Raw genomic sequence first — 20,066 nt, forward strand, 5'->3', positions numbered from 1 at the left:
TACTCATTACCATTTTTTACATTTTTTCGTAAGGTAATAAATTTGTAAGCCAGCAAATTACCATTAACAAATCAATAAAGCAAAGGATGGCAGCAAAATTAATAAAGAAAATTATTCATTAAGCGGATGAGTGTAAAGGGAAAATTATAAAAAGCAGCTGCTGCTTCGAAAAATAAAGCAAATAGTAGATATTTATTTAAAGTTGCAAGAAGCAAAAAAAACGTAAACTGCAACTGTACAATTAGTGTGTATCTCACATTCGCTGTTATAAAAAGCTATAAAAGGGGCAACGATGGTTTTTTTCTCTGCCATGTAGATACTCCAATCGTATGCTCTTAATGTGTGTCCTTTTTTACCACACTCTCTGCAGCTGTAATTAAACTTTGGCTACGCAGCCACTCAACTCCGCTTTGAACAATGAAAGCCAATTTGTTGCTCAAACAATTCCATTGCACATTTCAGCTACTTTGCGCTGTTAACAGGTGTTTTTATATCTGGTTAGTAGAGCAGCATTTACATTTAAGTTCGAATTTTTTACTGTCCATAGCAAGCTAGAAAGTTGTTACTTCAACTGGAAATAGCGCAAATGTTGCATGCCACCCGCATCCACTGCAACTTGCAAAAAAAATAAAATAAAATGCGATAGATGTGACAACTACTTTTGTGTCTATTTTATTTTATGCTGCTACTAACAACTTTGTCGTTGTGATAAAATTGCTGACATAAATGCTGTGTTAAATGATCGTTAAATGTGTGTATTTTCGCTTTTTTACTGGTCACTTACTTACTTTACGGGCAATGAAGTTTTCAAGTTTCTGCGCTTAATTTGTAAAGTATTTAGTGAGATTTCACTGATTTGCCAAAGGGTCTTTTACACTGGACGCATACGCAGCAGATTGAAAGTGTGTGCAAAACAAGATTGAAAAATATTTTAAAATATAAAAATTTTAAAATATTAAAAATTACTCTATGGCAATCCCAAGCAGGGAAAAATTCATGGAAGGCTTTTGCAACTCCACTTGGTAAAAGTGGCCTGTTTCCACTTGAAAGCTATTGAAAAATTCAAGGGCTATGCCCTTGAAATTGAAAGGTGGATACAAACAACGGCATGTCTGATCGTTAAGCAAAATTTTCGAGTGTCGGTCCAAAAAATAACTCGAACCTTTTTTTTTCTAAGAAGTCTCTTCGTCATCATTTTGCAAACATGTGCATGCGCTGGAAGTGAGAGAAGGAGAGAATAAGTCTACACACACAGAGTATTCGGCTTTTGAATAACAGATGGAGCACTATTTGTAAAAGTCATAGGTGAAGGGGGATATGTAGATGCAGAACGTGATAAACATAAAAGTAAAAACGAAGATAAATATAAAGAAAAATATGAGGATGAGCAAACCGATAAAAGTAAAAATGAAGATAGAGGAAGAAAAATTAAACTAAAGGTAATTATAGAGAAAAGGATATAGACAGAGACTCAATATGGGGGACTATTTCGGGATTTTAGAGATTTTCGGAATTCTCAGGTCTTATCGATATAATAATCGATACTTTATCGGTTTTGTTATCGATATTTTTATCGGTTTTGTTATCGATATTTTTTTCGATTTTGTAATCGATATGTTTACCGGTTTTGTTATCGATATTTTTATCGATTTTGGTACCGACTTCATTATCATTCTTTCGATATTATTATCGATTTTGTTATCGATATTTTTATCGATTTTGTTATCAATGTTGTTTTCGATTCTTTATCGATTTTGCTATCAATATTTTTATCGTTTTTCTTATCGATATTTTTTCCTTAGTGTGTGCTTTCGTTTTTGACTTGGATGAGCTCTTAACCGTACCACGTATTCTACGTTTAAATTTAGCGGCTGTGTCTCCGATACAACCTGCATACCAAGACTGTTCCATTTTATAAAATTTTAAAATCTGGTTTACACGTAGAAAATGCTACATTTTCTTAAAAGTTAATGAATATTAAACAAACAAAACGAAAATTTTACATACTGAGGATCAGAAGGGTCTGCAATTGTAATAATTGGAATGTATCCAGTCGGCTGATTTAATCAAAATTTAGCATAGGTTCAGAGAAATAACTCGTATACTGAAATTGACAAAAAAAGGAATATAGAGAACTAATTGAATTGAGATGACCGTGTGAGTAAAAGCAACAAAAGATCAGCACAATTCGAGGTCGATCGGTGTAACATATTAAGGTACCATCGGAAAATTTCATAGCATTACGTCAAACTATATTGCACATGGGCGAGGCTGCGGGCAAAACTGGTTGTAAGAGTTGAGTTGGCAAATTCTCAAAGTAAATTTTTTAGGTTTTCTTTTATTTTCATCGTGCAACATGTTTAATTTTACGGCACCGATTAATTTACTATTTACAATAAAAGCTGGTCAATTGTATTACAATTAGCTTTGTGAAAAAAAAAAAATGTTTATTTAGTCACTATGTGTTCATCTTATTTATACATTATCTTTCATTCTAAGCATTTTTAAACCCCATTGCAGATATCTTATTTTCCATTTTTTTTTTTATTGAGTAACTACATATTTACATTTTTCAAGTATGATCTGAATTTATTTTCCATTTAAAAACATAACTTTCTCCAATGATAAAGAAACTAATATAATTAAAGACTGTACGCCATATTTTTTTATTAAAAGTAAACATCATGAATAAAAGTAAAAAATTTATATCAAACACACTTTATAAAATACTAACAAAAACATTTATATATATATGTATGTATACAATCACATTTGATAAAACTAACTAACTTTCCACAACATCTATGTATTTCACTAAAAAAAATACCAAGCTTTTTCCCTCTTGCAACATGTGTGTGTACTATCCACTATCGCTACTACTATTACTCCATTGTACTACTGCTATTTTACTACTATGTATTTAGTATTGTTGCTACTCCTTTTGCTAACAATATTCACTCCACTCTCCTCACTCACCATCAAGCGCTCAAAACATTTTCGCAAGCCACAGGCCACCACAGGTGGGCCAATCGGCTGCCATGCCGCCCACATCGTCGATCACAATAAGGCATGCGAATTTAGCGCGGAAATGCGTTGATTGCTTGGGCCCAGCAAAGAATAATCAAACTGCAACTTTTCTCGATGTGCTCTAATGACACACTCTTCTTTTTCATATGTAAAATGTTTTTGAAAATTTACGTAATTTCTTAAATGAAGTACACCACACTAACAATAAAAATTTAAAAATTGTGTAAAAAAAGTAAATTAATTAAATGAATGAAAGTAGTTTTTTCTTATAATAAAACACAGTCAAAACAATTATTTTTACCACAACTCAAAACTAAACGAATTTTTGTCTGTATGTATTGTAGTCTATCCTACAATAACACGCTTATTTATTGCTGTTTCCATTACTCAATTTCTTCTTACAGAACTGAAAAATCAAATAGAAACGCAAGTAAATGAGCTAAAAACTCAAATAGAGGGAAAATGTGTCATGCAGTGATATGTCATCATATGATTATGAAAACAATATTATACCTACATATATAAACAACAAATAACACAAATAAATGAAGTAATACACGCAAAAAGCATATAACAAAGAAAGGAAAGAAACAAAAACCTATATATAATAGAAAGTCAATACTCAATGAATATATAGAAGTAAAAGCAACAAAACAATACTTACTTATATACTCAAATCAACAACTGCTGGGGAAGACAGGAGAATGAAAAACAAAAAAACAGAAACAAACATGAAGAGACCCCGAAGACATACAACCAAAATGCTGATACCAAAATGAAGTTATATATTAGCGTATAAATATACACATACATACATATAACATAGAACAAATGAAGAAATGAAAAAATTCCATACTTATATACAACCAGCAAAACGAGACAAGGAGGCGAAGTATATATACGAAGTAATTGAAATTAAAACAAAATATATATTATAAATTAATTAAAAAGTCATTAAATAAATTTGGACATTATAAAACTATTATTTCAATAAACAAATATATATACAAAAATATAATAATAAAAAAGTAAACAATTCCAAATAATACAAATAAGCTTACAACAAAAACACATAGAAAACAATAAATAAAAAGGAAAACAATCCGACGTATCAGAAGAATGTATGTATATACCTGCATATAAACAACAAAATTAAAAGCAAACGTAACACATAAATGAGCTAATAGAAAAAATTAAGTAAGTAAACACTTACACGAACAACAAATAAAAAACAAATATTCAGCAAAACTACAAATAACAGACAAGCAACAAAAAGATCCAAACAGCTACAAACATAAGCAAGGCTATTCCGCAAGATTTACGCCAAAAAAATAAAAAAATTGCTAGAACTAACTTAACTGAAAATATATAAACATAAAGAAGAAAAAACACAAAAGTAGCAAACCCTCAACAATAGACATACGCCATGCTCATTATTTATTGCAAACTGCGTTGCAAAAGCTGGCACAAAGCTTTCAACAGCAACAACAACAACATTTTCAACGAATGCGATTTTCCAAGCCACGCATGCACGTAGCAGTGCACTCACACAACAAAGAAGAAAGACAGTGAGAAAGTCATGCAACTGTAAGCACTCTCCTAACATAGGTACGTTCGCACTGCCTAGAAATAACAGTAAATACACAGGCAAATGAGCTTTATGCATGAGAGCGACGCGCGCAACAAGGAGCGCACGTTCTTGAGTAAATCACATGAAACGCAAGCAACGCTTCTAGATCAGCGATGGGCAGGGAGAGCTTTTACTCTGCACGCGACTATACAAAATGTATAGAAAGCTTAAAAGAACTTTGCCCGCGGGCAAGGCGGTGTCCATCACCGTTCTAGATACATACAGAACAACAACACATACCCAAAACTAAATACTTGTGCTTTGAGCACTGTGACACAAGAATGTTAGAGAGTAAAGAACATTAACAACAGAACATATAAATAAAAAAAATTGCGTAAAAGTTAGAAAGGAACGAACCAAAGTAGATAAATAATAAGAAAATGAGAAAAAGAGAAACAGAGAAAAAGAATGCACGAGAGAGACAGAAAAAGAGAAAGAAACCTAAAACGAAAATGCCTTCAAAATTAAAGTAAAAATTAAAAAAAAAATATATATATATATAAAGAAGATATTATTATTTAATATTATGAGTACGCGAATTTTGGCATACATAACAACAACAACAAAAAAATATATAAGTTAGAACCAAAAAAAAAAAAACCTACCTAAAACCACAACAACAACAAATTAATTGCAAATTAGAAAGTTGTATAAGACAAAAAGTAAAACAATTAAGCAAACAAAAAAACATTTAAGTATTAACAACTTAACAACCATTTTTCAAAACGAACTCTACTCAATTTCATTCTGCGCTAATTGATACTCAAGTTCACTTGAAATTTTTGAAAGCAAAAAATACAAACCGTTATAGACTCAATACTCTTGACGAAGTTTACAAATATACTCTTTAACATAGACCGTATGATGAAAACTAAAAACTAACCTTACATAAATTTCACTAACCAAAAGAATTAGTTCGTTCTCCTAATTCAAGTAATTAATAAAACCTTTATGTATGTACTCGTAAATGCAACCTCAACCACAGCATTGCTGCACTAATTGCAAAACCATACTTAAAAAATCATACCAAAAAAAAAGCAGGAAATTGCATTTCAAATTGAACGAATCAGACAAACTGCAGCAAATCGAATCATTTACTGTTAATTGGAATTTGTTATTGATATTGGCAAATTGATATTTACATAAAAGCAAGCTATGAAACACTTTTTTCAAGAAACAGCGGCTAATCTGTACAATTTCTTTCTTTTACTCAACTCCCTCCCAAAAAAAAAAAAAATAAAATAAAACTTCCAAAACACACAATGAGCCCTATCCTCTGAGATAACACAGAAACGAAGAAACTGCAAATGTAAGTAAAACTCAAATTGTTTCCATATACATTTTTACTCATTTTAAGCAAGTTACATACTTACGTAATAGATAATAGTTTTGTTTTTGATTTAGTAAATTATTTATTTTGCTTATTTCCAAAACTGAAACAATTTCACATGTATGTATATATGTATATAATTAAGTAATATATATATATATCAATTATTCAATATTTCATATTAAGTATAATCATACAGCCAATATATTTAAGATTTAGAATAATATGTAAATATGGTATCTCGCAGATCATGAAATACCAAGCCATATTCATTTATAAATATTAATAAAACTCAATTTCTAAAAAAAAAAATCTTAATACATAGACAGGGCTGCATGTATTCATTCAAAATGGCTTATGAATTCTTCATAATGATTTTGGCTTCACATTTTTTGGAATTTGAGTGAGTACATGTTCTGATAGACATATGTGTTGGGATTACTATATTCAAACAAAGTGAAAATAAATTCAATTGAAGTAAATGATAATTTTTTGTATGAATATTCAAAAATATTTTTTCTATGCACATATGTTCAAACATACATATGTATGCATGTATGCATTGCTGCATTTTCTATTACAAATTACAAATTACAATACGAACAAAGTTGTTTGTAGAAAAAAACGTTTACCGAAATTAATTTGAATGATTTGAATGTTTTCAATTCATTCATTCACATTCTTCCATGTGAACATAGAAAATTTAAAACAAAATATATATGCATAGCTTACATAATTCCAAACGATGAGTGTTTTGTATGTGAAGTAAAATATTCAAGACTTCTGTACCCTGTTTGGCTAGAAGTTTGAAAGAATTCATGCAGCTCTCTAATGCATAGTAAAGGCTCGTAGACTTGCAAAAATGAGTATAGATCACAAGCCGACACTTTTGAGAAGCCTTTTCATTTAACCTAGACCTTTCCACACCGTTTCTCTCTTCCGTCGTTGGAAATGACTTCCTGGAGGAGTTTATGCTCAGCTCACCTCGAAGGATGGCGTTACACTTCAGATCCCTGACATTGTCAAATATTTTTTCACAGGAAGCTATCGTGGAGGACAAATATTTAACAGCGAGTAGAATGGGCGTAATCAAGCCAATTGTTTTAGGTTGTATGAAGCTGTAGAAGTCCGATATTTTCAATTCCGTTATCTCCACCAAGCTAGTGGAAAAACTTATTCTCAAGTATTTAAGTGAACTTGTGTAAAAAGCTGGGCATTGGTGTAAGATGCGCGAAACCGATTTCCATTATTCTTCATTACCGACGCACAGTTGTTCAAAACTGAAGCTTACTGTTCATAATTCACTGCTACATCTATTTTTCAACGCATTTGATCATTTTTTTTAATGAAAGCTCACAAAAATAGCAAGAAACCAGTTAAACTCGAATTTTAATTTTTTTTTATTTGTTTATAATAACTTTTTTGTAGTACGAAGGGCAGCAAAGGTAGCATTTTTTGAAGAAAATCGATTCTCCTGGTCCAGTTAAAAATAGTACGCAATAAAAAGTAGTTGAAAACAATTTTACGGTAACCCCAAAATGAAAAAGATGTCACAAAATTAATTAGAAATTTTACAAAAAAAATTCACCAAAATAAAAATGAGTTTTTAGAACAATTTTGGATAGGTAGTTTTATAGATCATTAAACAGTGGCTAAAAGTTCGCGTTGATTTTTAATAATTTTTTTCACTAACATTTCGAGCACCAGCCGTTCTTTTTTCGGTCGGACGGATTTCGTAAAAAAAATTATGTCATGCCTCCGAGGTTTTTTTTTCTTCGGAGATATATGATCTGTAAAAGTTTGCATTTTTTCGTCTTTCTGACTAATCATGTACTTCTTCAAATCGTTATATCTCGGGTTCTGCTCATCGTAGAGACTTTATCTTAACGTCCTTTTAAAGCTAACATATCTACATCAAGCAAAGAGTATTCCAGAAATGGGCGTGGCTATATTAAAACCAAAGTTCAAAAACTTAGACTTTATTGTGGATTTCGCCACAATATCTATTTGGATTGAAAAAGTTGTGGAACAAATATTGTTAACTAAGCGATATTCTGCCGAAATCCGCAATAAAATCTGCGTTTTGCTAACTCGAGGTCGCCCCTCGTCAGGTAATGGCAAACCTCCGAGTGTATTTCTGCCATGAAAAACAGCTTCTCGTAAAAATACAATCGCCGTTCGTGGTCGGCGTAAAACTGTAGATCCCTTCCCTTTGTGGGTGGGACCACATCAAGGCGCACGCCACAAATCGGAAGAGAAGCTCGGCCAAACACTAATATATGTGTAAGTGTAATGTTATTAGGGTTACATTTTTTTTTTTGTTAGAAGAGTTTGGGCTATAGATCTGCATACCCAAAAATGTTCTAAAGATTCAAATTAAAAAGTTGAAGTTTTGATGAAAATTTGTTGAGTTTTCCTAAATTTTGTATAAAGCTTGAAACTGTGATTTATATGGTTTCAATTGAAGCTTGGACGAAATTTTTATAGAGAAAACATAACATTACATTGATTTAAAAATTAAGACTCCGTTGAATTATGAACTGTTAATGGTAGTTTTGAACCACTGTACGGCGCCGATAGTGTTCTTACTACAGATCTGTTGAAGTGCAAGTGCTCCTCCTTACGCTTCATACTAAGCCTCGAGACCATAGAGGTCTGGAGATTTTACAGTCGTCTCAATTTCACCATAGGTGATTTATTATGGCTATGTATTCATATGTTCGTTCATTTTTGTCTGGCGCTATTCCTCCCTGGCTGGGTTTCGTATAAGAATTCTATGCGGAAGTAAAAAAAGATGTGATCAGTTCCGACATCTAAGTCACCTCTAATACCGTTGAACCATCTTTTTTCAAGCTCATTTAAGTTCGCTTCGTGCCGGTACTGAGCGTGCTTCCACATTTTGAAGCCACTTTTGCAGCTACAACAGGAATTCAGGGACCTTTATTTTTCTTGAAAAGGAGACAAGTTCAATGTTAGAAGGATTAACTGCTAGCCAATCATCTGTTCAGACTCAAAGTGCAAAAGAGTACCTGTGCTAACTTGCGCTAAATGCATACTACTACACTGATCTGCTTTAAGTCGACTTAGTAGGCGCTGAGTGAAAACATCCGACATAGAATATTTCAAGTCCCATCCGGCCGTTGGTATACCGTCCTTACAGTCCTTACAGGTTAGTAATGCTATATTACTTGAATGGTCTCTGTCTGCTGGGCCGTGGCTATTCGGTGCGACGGGAATCATCCCAATACTTAGTTCTCAGTTTTCCTGTTTTAAACTAATTTTATATTTGTCCAACTACGAAAATTAAATTTAACTCAACCCAATTTTTATGATCTCAGACGATCTTAGTATATTTCTTTATTAACCTTCGAAAGTTCCAGCCAAAAACTTTTATTGCCAGGAAGCTTTTCACAAAGAGTGTCATTTATCCGGGCCAAACTTCCGTGTCCTAAGTGTAATCAGAACAATAAACGCGAGCTTTTAAAACTAATATCGCTTCTGATAGCGTAACTGTTGCTAGGAAACCTGTGGTTGCAAACGTTTATGCAGCACCATAATACTTTCAATTATAGTCAGCTAATAAATAGTATCCTTTTTTTTAAATACCCGTATTTCTTATCCGGCTAGTACTAGTCTATAAAACTCATTTAGAAAATCCTATACTTCATATAACCATATCAAGAAAAAATTTCCAACAGACTAGTATTATTCACTTGATACAGATTATAAATATATTATAATAGACATTTAGTGCATAAACAGATAGTTTTACGAACTACTAACCTATCGATCGTCGCATGCAACGATTGATAGAAAAAAAAATTACCACGCATATATAAAGAGACAGTTTAAGCAAACACACCATTTTAGATTATGATTCTGTTGCTGCCAACATTTGAGGCTCTCTCCGCCTAGACAATGGGTGGAAGAGCGCAAATGTTTCAAGCAGCAAAACAGATTTAAGCATATTTGTGATAGCTAATAGAAAACACACATCCAAACAAACCAAAAAATTGCACCACTGAAAATCCCACCCAATACTAACCGAGATTTGGAAATAATTTCTCCCATCCAATAGCCAGAAAGGCTAAGAATCACAAAATAGAAAGAATTCACTTGTAAAATAAAAAAATAAAAAAAAATTAGGACTTCTGTAACATGTTCTTCTTATTTGGTAATGCATATATTAACGCATGTAGTTATAGGTATAATTAATATATGTATGTATGTAGAACTCAAGAAAACAGAATATTATAATAATAATGTTAAAATCGTACACACATATTGCACGTTTAATAATATACAGAATTATTTTGAAATTTCAATTTTGTGGCAAAACGCAATCAAAATTTGATAAATTCATACAGTTGGTATACTAAAAGATAGATGGAAAGACACATATCTTCGTCATATTTGGGAAGTTTCGTCATCTGTTAGGCTGCGCATATTCAGCTTATTAATTGTATGATGAAATCTCCAAATACGTAAATTTTGAATTACATATCTATATTATTAAACGTGCAATATGTAAGTATGTATTTTATTCGATAGATAGCAAGTAAAATGCGCAAAAGCTAAGCAAGTGCAGCTGTGATAGGTTTAAGTCAACTTCTATCCTACTATAAATCGAATTAAAATATTAAACAGCATCTCACCCGCATCAAAAAGTCAGCGTCGTTCGAGTACTGAGTTAAAAAAGTTTATTAAAAACTTTAAGCAATTAATTCAAAACTTACTTGGTGTAAGCCTCGCTCTTATGTGCTAAAACAAAAAGGGAATGTTGGAATTCCTCCGTATGTGTAGTACACTTCTATTCGATGAAGTTTTGTTGAATATTAAAAAAAAAAAGGCTCGTTCACTTTACTCAGCTGCAGTAATTTTTTTAGCGAGGCTTCTTTGGCAATGAAGAAGTCAACAAACACATTTAATAAGTATACATAAATAAGTGGAAACATTTTTCATCATCGTACATCTCTTCAATGATGTTATGATGTGCTTTAAAAATTTCACCATATGTACGTATGTGTGTACATCTCGCCTTCAAAGTAAGACCTCTATTGAGGTACTCTGTGGCGCCGAATGAGCTATATGGCTTGAATTCTTTTTAACAGTTTTCTTTGGGGATATTTGAAAGAAAGAGTGTACGTTAACAAACCAAGAACCATTCTCCAACTCGAAACCAACATTCGAAATGAAATCATGGCCATTACACCCGAAAGTCCGCGAGAAGTTATGGAAAATATGCTAAAAAGAGCACGTACATATGTGCGAAGCAGAAAATGGACATCACTTAGAGGATATCATTTTTGCCTGTATTAAAAAAATAAATAAAATTATAATAATCGCATAAATAAAAAAGTTATAAACCATTTAAACCATATAGCTCATTCGGCGCCACCCTGTATATACTCTACAGTTGAAAACCGATGAAATTGCTTATTTGGCAAGTAATTATTTATGTGAAAAAAGGCCTTTAGATGAATTTCTTGTATAATTTAGGTTTCACATACATATTGAAACTTTTTTTTTTGTGTTTTGTGCTCGTTAGTTTGGCGGCTCTACAGGATCGTTTGCGAAACAAAGAACACAATTGGAAAGGTATTTTTCTGTAGATGAAGATGTACATTTGTTGAATATTTATGATAAACGCGGCTTTAAAATATTTCCGTATTTCGCTATTTAAGCGTGAAAAGATGCCAAGTTAATTTTTTGAAATTGAAAGTCCACGTAGTATCGCATTATCTGTCCTTCTGCATGAAAAACTAAATTTTTAAAAAAATGGACTTGGCACATTTTCACCTTTAGCCAGCAATATGTGTAGAGTTGTTGTTGCAAGCTGCTCGGTTTGAAAATGAAAACAATGAGAAGTACATATGTACATAAGAATTTGGGTAACTGAAAGGGTAAGAAAATTCACAGAGTTTTTCGATGAAACTTTAAATTAATTCAGTCATCCAAAATTCAGTTATCGAAACTCATTGAGCTAACTCTGTTTATGAAGTTATAGGAATGTATCGAACTATACAAATTGAGCATTGCTGTCAAAATTTATAGAGACACAGAAACTTAACTGTCGAAATTTACCGACAGTTATCAAGATATTTGTCAGTTTATCGAAATTTTTTAAGTTAACGAAATGTATCAAGTTACCGATATTTTTTGTATCATCAATATTTATCGAGTTCAATGAATTCAATGAATTATCGCAATGTAATAAGTTCTTTCAACTTATCGAGTTATCGGTATCTATTGATTTGAAACATTTTGTGTCAATAAACCGAAGTTTTCGGAATTTTCAAAGTAAATCGAGTTATCGATATTTCTACCAGTTACCAGTCTGTAACGAGTTACCGAAATTTGTCGACCGATATTGAAAAATATGGAGCCAGCAAAATTAGTCGAGTTATCGCCATTCCTTTTTTTTTAGTGTTTTTGCACTATTGCAGTTTATCGACAAACTGGAATGTATCGAGTCAATTTCTAGTCCAGCCAAAGTCTATCAAAGATATAAAAGTGTAGCCATGTTTTAGTTCCAAATCAGGAGATTTTCCGGTATACATATATAGTAATTCCGTAACTTATAAGTTAAACGACATCCTAAATGAGAAAACATCTTCAAGGCTCTGAAAAAGCGATCGCAATTAGGTGCTTTTAATTTCAGGAATTTGTTCGAATATTTCATATCATCGTTATGAAGCAAATATTAAACACTACGCATTGTGTATGAAAATTTCTTAGCGTTTCGATGATTAAAAAAAAAGTCCGGTTACATATCCGTTGTGATGAATTTGTGATGAATATAATATTTTTGTCAGTTTTGCGTTATTTTAGTCAAAGCCCACTATATAGGTGCTGCAAAAATTGCACAAAATTTTCAAGCCGCTCCTTAAAGTCGATTAACTATGCAAGAAGGTTAAGAGTGCCTCCAACTAGGGTTTATAACAATCTCACATCATTAAAACATAACTTATCCTGTTTCATAAACAACGAATATTTTATATAAAAGATTTTATGAAATTAGAAATTTTAGTACATCTATTTTATATGCAATTTATATCGTTACACTCATAAACATACACATATACATACATATATCTTTGCACCTAAAGGCATATAGATAAGTGTATTACTGCACATATCAGACGATCGCCCTCAATAAAAAGTATTTACTTTATTAACACTTAATAAGCATACTTATGTACTTAACCATCACTCACTTGCATAAATATTCATATATTGACATACATACTCGTACATATCGATTTGCAGCATGTTTTCTTAATTATTATAAACGTACTACTTACATACATATGTATATATGCTTACATGTATAAAAATAAATCTACATATTAAATTTGTTTTCATAAATTTTGCTTATATTTTTTATGCATACATATTCATGTATTTTTTTTTTTTTTAAAAATATTTTACATATTCATGTAAATATTTTAAACATGCCAAAACTAACATAAAAAAATTTGTATAACTCAATGTCACTTACTATCTCTTTTTCTCTATTTTCTTTATCTCTATTTCTCTCTCTTTCTCTTTTTCTTGCTGTGTCTCTTTTTTTATTCATTCTTCTGTGCTGTTTTTGAAACAAAAAATTCTGTATGTGTATTTTTGTAATTAAATGTTTCATACTAACTTTAAATGTGTATTTGTGTGCGCGCCATTAATTATGGCAGTTATGGTTTTTTGTTAAATCATTTATGTTTGTACATAAAAAAAGTGCAAGTAAACGGCAGAAAAACACAAATTAAAGTTATGACATAAAAGAGAAAAATCGCATTTGCATTCAAGTTTGTAAAGAGTAAGCAAGAATATTGTCGACACACACTAGCCCTAACAGCAACAACACCGAAACAACAAAGAAACAAGCAAACAAAAAACATCCAACCAGGCTTACAACTACAACAACAACTAGCCAACATCTGGTCTTACTTAACATGAATCCATATTGAAATACGAAGTGCTGTAACGATTCCACATTCAACCAAGAGGCTACACAACAATTCAGCGATTTGCACTCCAAAAGCGAATACATTTGTAACTTTGTGCGTTTTTCTTTACCGAATTATTACTTATGTACTTATGTGTACTAACTTAGCCGTATACTTGTGTAACTATCCATACTTTATGTACTCTATGTTTGACTTTATGTAGGATGTCCTACGTACATATTTTTATCAATATTTACATTCAAGCGATATGTTTTTTTGTAACATCACAAAGTAAACTTCTATAATGTCGAGTTTGCACGTGGCATTCAATGACAAAATTCACAAAAAAAAAGGCAATGGCACCTAAAGCGAATGTTATATGGAAACTGATGATTACAGTACTTGTTAGAAGTCAACGCGGAAGAAGGACTGAAATTTTGTCAATTCAATGCCTAGTGAAAATTCGGCTTAACCAAATATGGAAATTTTCTTAGGTTAGCATCGAAAAAATTCTGTCTTTAATTTTTACTTTTACTTATTTGTCTGTTAGTGATCATTTTTCGCAAAGGTCAAGATTAAACAAACATCCTTCTTTTCCAAATTAATAAATAAAGTTAATCGGTAAAACACTATATCTATGAAACTTAAACTCTATTCGGAATACACTCAATTTCGTTTGAATTACGCTACTTAGGTAAATTGCGTGGTGGTGGCTGTGTATTTAAACGATAACCACGAAGAGCTTTTACGCCGAATGCGTGCACATAAAATTGTATTTCAACGATAAGCAGAGAGAGCTTTTACGCTGAAGGCGTACATATAAAATTTAAATCAAATTTTAAAAAGCTTTTCCCACTGCATATATGTATGTATGTATTTCGATCGCGACTGCTGTATTTTAGCTGTAAAAGTGTTCGTATGAAGAAAATTTGTGGGAAGCTTAAAGCTCTGTATAAAATATACGTAAAGCTTTAAATAGCTTCTACTGTGGCATAGGTTTTCTTCGTGACTGACTTCGATAATTTAGGAAGAAAGATCGCAGTTGCTAAATCGTCTACATACATGTGTGAGCGACGACCAGAGAGTGCTTTCACTCAATGCGCGGTATTTGCTCACCAAGTTTAATAACTGATTTCGGCTCCAGCTCTCCTGCATTCTTATAATTTTTGCAGCCAAAGCGCCACTGTTTAAAAAAAAGGGGGTTCGTGTTGTTGCTAATATGGTAAGCTGGATTGCTGCTCGTAAGTGGTTTGTGTGCTCAATGAAATTTCGTGAAGAGAGCAGAATTCAATACGGTCATGATTCAAAGACAATTTGAGTGCAAGCAGGAAATTTTTGGCTTTAAAAATAGGAACATTTTAAAATAAAATTATTGATGCATACATAACTTTTCTGTACTACAATAAATTTGTTGTGCAATTATTTACTCTTAAGAATTTCCTTGTGTAATATAAATTTGTTAAAAAAAATTATAATTGTTAAATTATTTATTGTTAATTCTTAGGAACTTTAAATTGTTAATTAGTTTTTATTACAAAAATATTGATGCATTATTATATTTGTTAGAACAAAACAAAAACAAATTTATTTAAAAATAGAAAATAAATAATCATAAATATTATTTTAATAATAACTGTTACAGTCCCCCACTGAACAAAGATTTTTTCAAAGAAACTATTCACTTATTTAGTTTCTAACTTTTCCTTTAGTTGTTACTGAAAAATTTGCACCTACTTTCTGGTAAAAGATTTGCGAAAGTAGAAGGCCGGCATACCCAAAACTTAAAACATAAACAAACGCAGTTTTTTTTTCTTAAAAACCTTCAAATTCGTGCAATCTACATAGCAAAAAATGCAATTTAATTTTATGTTCACTAAACGTAGGTATTTTTTTTTTTTTGCAATTTATACAAAACTACTTTCAGTTTTCTTCTGTATTTTTTTATTCTATTGCAGACTCTTGTAACCTTCCTCACAAAGCTCCACAAAACTATTGTGGTTTCTTCAAACCTTTCGTGTTTTTTTTTCTTTTTATATTTTACAGTTTATTCAGTTTTTCTTACCAACCTTTTCCGCATCCCCATTTGCTGAAATTTCTAATAAAATTCTCTGCATGTATGTTTTTTACAGAATACAAATGAAAAAAAACTAATAAGTGTATGTATTTATTGTATGTATAATAAAATTTCTTAGAGCGATGTTTAGAATTGTTGTTTACGGCTATGTCGTGTATAATTGTATTTATGAATAAACTACATACATATACTTATAATAATACATAAAACTGAAAACAAAAATAAATGAAACATAACGCAGGCAACATTGCAACCCAGAACCTGTAAATGAATACGCATATAATTAAAAAAAATAATAATAATTAGCGTACAAGAACATACATACGTGCATGTATTATAGGATTGTGAATTAAGTAAAAAAAAAAACACAGTTTCATGCTTAGATATTGTTTTTATCAAACAATAAATAAACTTTGCCAAGCCATATTTTTCTGCAATTTACAAACAATTTTACGCATTGAAGGTACAGACAATTTTTAGCTAAGTAGAAAGTATTTTCACTCAGATACCCGAATTACTAAAACTTTCAACTAACTTTCAGCGAGTTAAATTATTACCTAAATAAATATTTCGATACGGTTTCCTACAAAACAAACACTCAAAAAAACTGGCAGAAATCAAGTCTATTAGCGTTCGAAAATCCCCTTAAAAGTTAAATCTTAGATAAAAGTTAATTTTGAGGCTACTACTCAAAACAGTAACCACGCAGACCTTTAGCCATTATGGCGCAGTTGAAAGACCAAATTTGTAAAGCTTACTCTCGAGCTACTTATTTAAAATCTACTTTAGCCTACTTGAACTTAAAGATTTTTTCTTATTTTTCCCTAGACTAAAACCTTTGAACTCTTAACGTTCATAATAGATAATTTCACTTGAAACTAGGAAAATGAAAATTATTATTAGTAAAAAATAATATAGCAAAATAAAAAGTATTTAAATATTTGAAAACAAATAAAAAAGTAAACAAGTTCTAAAATTATTTAGTATAAATAAATTAAATATAGCTGAAAACAAAAACAAAATACAAATTTAGTAACAAATAGTAAACACATTCACTACTTGCCCATAACAATTGGAGTTATTACAAAAACTCAGAAAATGGCGAGACTTAAGTTTAATAAATTGCAAATTTAAAACAAACAACAACAACCATTCTGGGTGTAAGCCTTTTAGTTACCAAAACAAAAAAATAATAATAATAAATAAAAGTCGTAGGTAAATAAATTCAGTGCTGATCAACTTATATTATAGTGAAGCGCAAAGAACGTATGTATATTAAACAAAACCCAAACATATACATATGTATTAAGTTATATGTATGTACATATATTGGCTTGTGGAACGATTATAATGAAAACTAGACAAAATGCAAAGTGTATAAAAAAATTGGTTAAAATTGCCCCGAAAACACACAAACAGAATAGAACAGAGAAGCACACATGAGTTTATACATATATACATATATAGTAAATGTGCCATATTTTAATGTATGTATGTAAATTAGAATGGAACGTAAATTGCATGAAAAACTCAGCAAGGCATACAAACAAAAACCGAATAGCACGAGGATAAAAGTAAAAACATAAACTAAATATGCAGCATGTAGCAAGCAAACAAGCAATGACATATACATATATACAAACATACATGCAAACAAGCGTATATACAAACAAGCAAACAAACAAAATACAGAGGGAAAACTAAATGTATAAAAAGAAAAACCATTTATATGAGTATATACATTATGTAGTTACATTATTATGTTGAGCTTAAACAAAACAAGGCAAAAATTAAACAAAACAAAAACGAAACGTTAGAACCCTAAAAGCTCCCGTGCAAACAAAATGCAAATAAGAAAAGCAAAAACACAAGAAAAAACTGAATTCATAGCGGTACATGAAAACAAACAAAAAATACTAAAAACAAAAATACAAAAACAACAAACAAAAAGCAAAGAAAAAAAAACAAGAAATGATGTTACATTAATTAAATTGTTACTTTGAAAATTTAACACACATAAAACTTTCAAAAAAAGAAAAACAGCAAAAAAAAACTTGAATAAAAATTATATAAACTAAAACAAAAACTAAATGTTGTTCTTTTATTTCTCGTACTTATACTCGCACTTGGCTATTTAATTAAACTCTATCTCGCTCTCGCTCTCGCTATCTCTCTCTCTGTCACTAACCCTCTGCATTGGCATACTTAAGTACTACGCACAAACATACATATGTACATATGCGACCTTCTGCTCTCTTCTTCCCCTACTGTCACACAAACAAAATAAAGCGCACAATGCTATACTTGTTTTTGCTTTATTCACCCCTACTTTAACACTTTCACCTAGGCTGCGGTCATTACTCATACGCCCTGGTGTCCAGTGAAAGGTTCAACAGCACAACAAACAACTCTGGACTTTAAAATAATATTGGAACAAAAAATGTTTGTCATTAGTTGCATGAGTTATCTTTTGTCGCTTTTTCGCTTGCACTTTACACTCTAAAAATTGCTTACCGCTTCTCTAACGTCTAGAGTTTTCTCTAAAATTCTTTAATATCAATGATCGGCATACACTAATTCAGCTTAGCTTTGTTTAACCTTTGACATACACTTTTCGTTGGAGTAAACAAAAGAAAGCTTGAAATATTTTCAAAAATATTTTAATATAAATACTAACCCTTCTATTTAGTTATATTGCATTCATTCTTGTACATTTACGCAGAGAGCAGTAAGAACTGCTTAAGTTGTTTTGTATTGTTAGTGTCCAACATCAGCTACAAAGAAAGCTAAATTTGGTTGCAACTTCTGCGTTGTGTGAATCTTTGTTATAAGTAAAACACATATTGAATTGGAAATGAGTGAAAATAAAGATCGAATTTGCTACCTTCTGATATCCCACCGCAAAAAAAAACCAGAATTAGAATAAATTCCTGCAATGCTAATTGAAGCAGTTCAACGTCCAGAACAGTCACCCCAAAAATGATTTTCTAGCTTCGTCATTAATAAAGTATACTTACAATGCCGACATGGGTGGAGAGCAGTGGTGAAATGGTAGATACAATTTAACTTTTTTAGGCCCTTGTTTTAATTCTAACGTACATTCAGTACAATTACACCATTTTGGGTGCATTACTCAGCGAAATTAGCTTTTCTTAATTTGTTTTCTACTACGCAAAAATCGGTTAATTATAGCAAGCAAGTGCAGGCAGATCCATGTAAGCTTAGCTAGCTGACCAAGTTCCACAAACCTTATGTAGATTTCTTCTCTCCAATGCACCCAAAGAAAAATTTAAATCAAATGGAACACAAATTCTTACTGACTATAAAGCGTAATAGCTTAAATCCTACCTAAAGCAATTTAGCAGAATAAAATTAAGTGTTTTAACGGAGAGAGACGGATAATATTCAGGAGTCTCAATTAACTCAATAAGGGTTCTGAATTAAGTCAAGAATTTTACATAGTTGGTTTTCGGAAATTCCGACTAAAATAAAGGGACATTTCCCAAATTATGGGGCACAACACATAAAGCTAAAATGAAAACTGCACATTTTAACCTAGATCTCAATGAAGCAACAAAAAGAAGGAAGGAAGGGATCCCAAAATAACCAACCATTACGACGAATGAAAGCTTAAGCTTCGGAAATTATGTAATTAATATGGGTTGAGAACGTTAGTTGTGAGTCAAAGTAAATCCCTAAACATTTAACCTCTGCGACAAGATTTAAGATCATAAGGTGTTGACACTTCGTAGGACATTTACTAGCAAACAGAAAGGAGTTAACGCGTACTAGCCATGATTCTAAATTCTCTAGAACCGAACCAGTTCGGCCCCAGTAGGTTACTCTACAGCATTCTTGGCACTTAAACCAAATACTTCGAATTGCCTTGCATAGGTATTGGTTTGGTTAGCTACCTTGCCCATTTTCAATTAATTTACGTAGCCGTTTCGCTCGTTTTTATCCAAGTATTTTAGCAATGGCTGTCATGCGTCAAGTCTGGAAACACTTTTTGTTCTTTAAGTCGGGGTTTTCATAGAAATATGTAATATTCTTATAGCGAAC

At 31.5% G+C, this 20,066-nt stretch overlaps 1 protein-coding gene and 2 long non-coding RNA genes across 3 annotated transcripts in view; all 3 read left to right on the forward strand.

The window, feature by feature from the left end:
- Positions 1 to 20,066, forward strand: part of cpx (synaptic transmission protein complexin) — a gene marked incomplete at its 5' end in the record, with an annotated part of 47,637 nt that overhangs the window by 21,410 nt on the left and 6,161 nt on the right. The gene's annotated exons all lie outside the window — the stretch shown is intronic.
- On the forward strand, positions 4,200 to 18,084 carry LOC108369434 (uncharacterized). The gene is made up of 2 exons (XR_001848508.1): positions 4,200 to 5,966; positions 13,676 to 18,084. It is a non-coding gene; the product is annotated as an uncharacterized LOC108369434 (long non-coding RNA).
- LOC108369435 (uncharacterized) lies at positions 9,746 to 11,206 on the forward strand. The gene is made up of 2 exons (XR_001848509.1): positions 9,746 to 10,316; positions 10,355 to 11,206. It is a non-coding gene; the product is annotated as an uncharacterized LOC108369435 (long non-coding RNA).

This window comes from Rhagoletis zephyria, unplaced genomic scaffold (assembly GCF_001687245.7).
Source record: "Rhagoletis zephyria isolate East Lansing unplaced genomic scaffold, Rhagoletis_zephyria_1.1 Rzeph_scaffold_03665, whole genome shotgun sequence".
NCBI classification, from domain to species: domain Eukaryota; kingdom Metazoa; phylum Arthropoda; class Insecta; order Diptera; family Tephritidae; genus Rhagoletis; species Rhagoletis zephyria.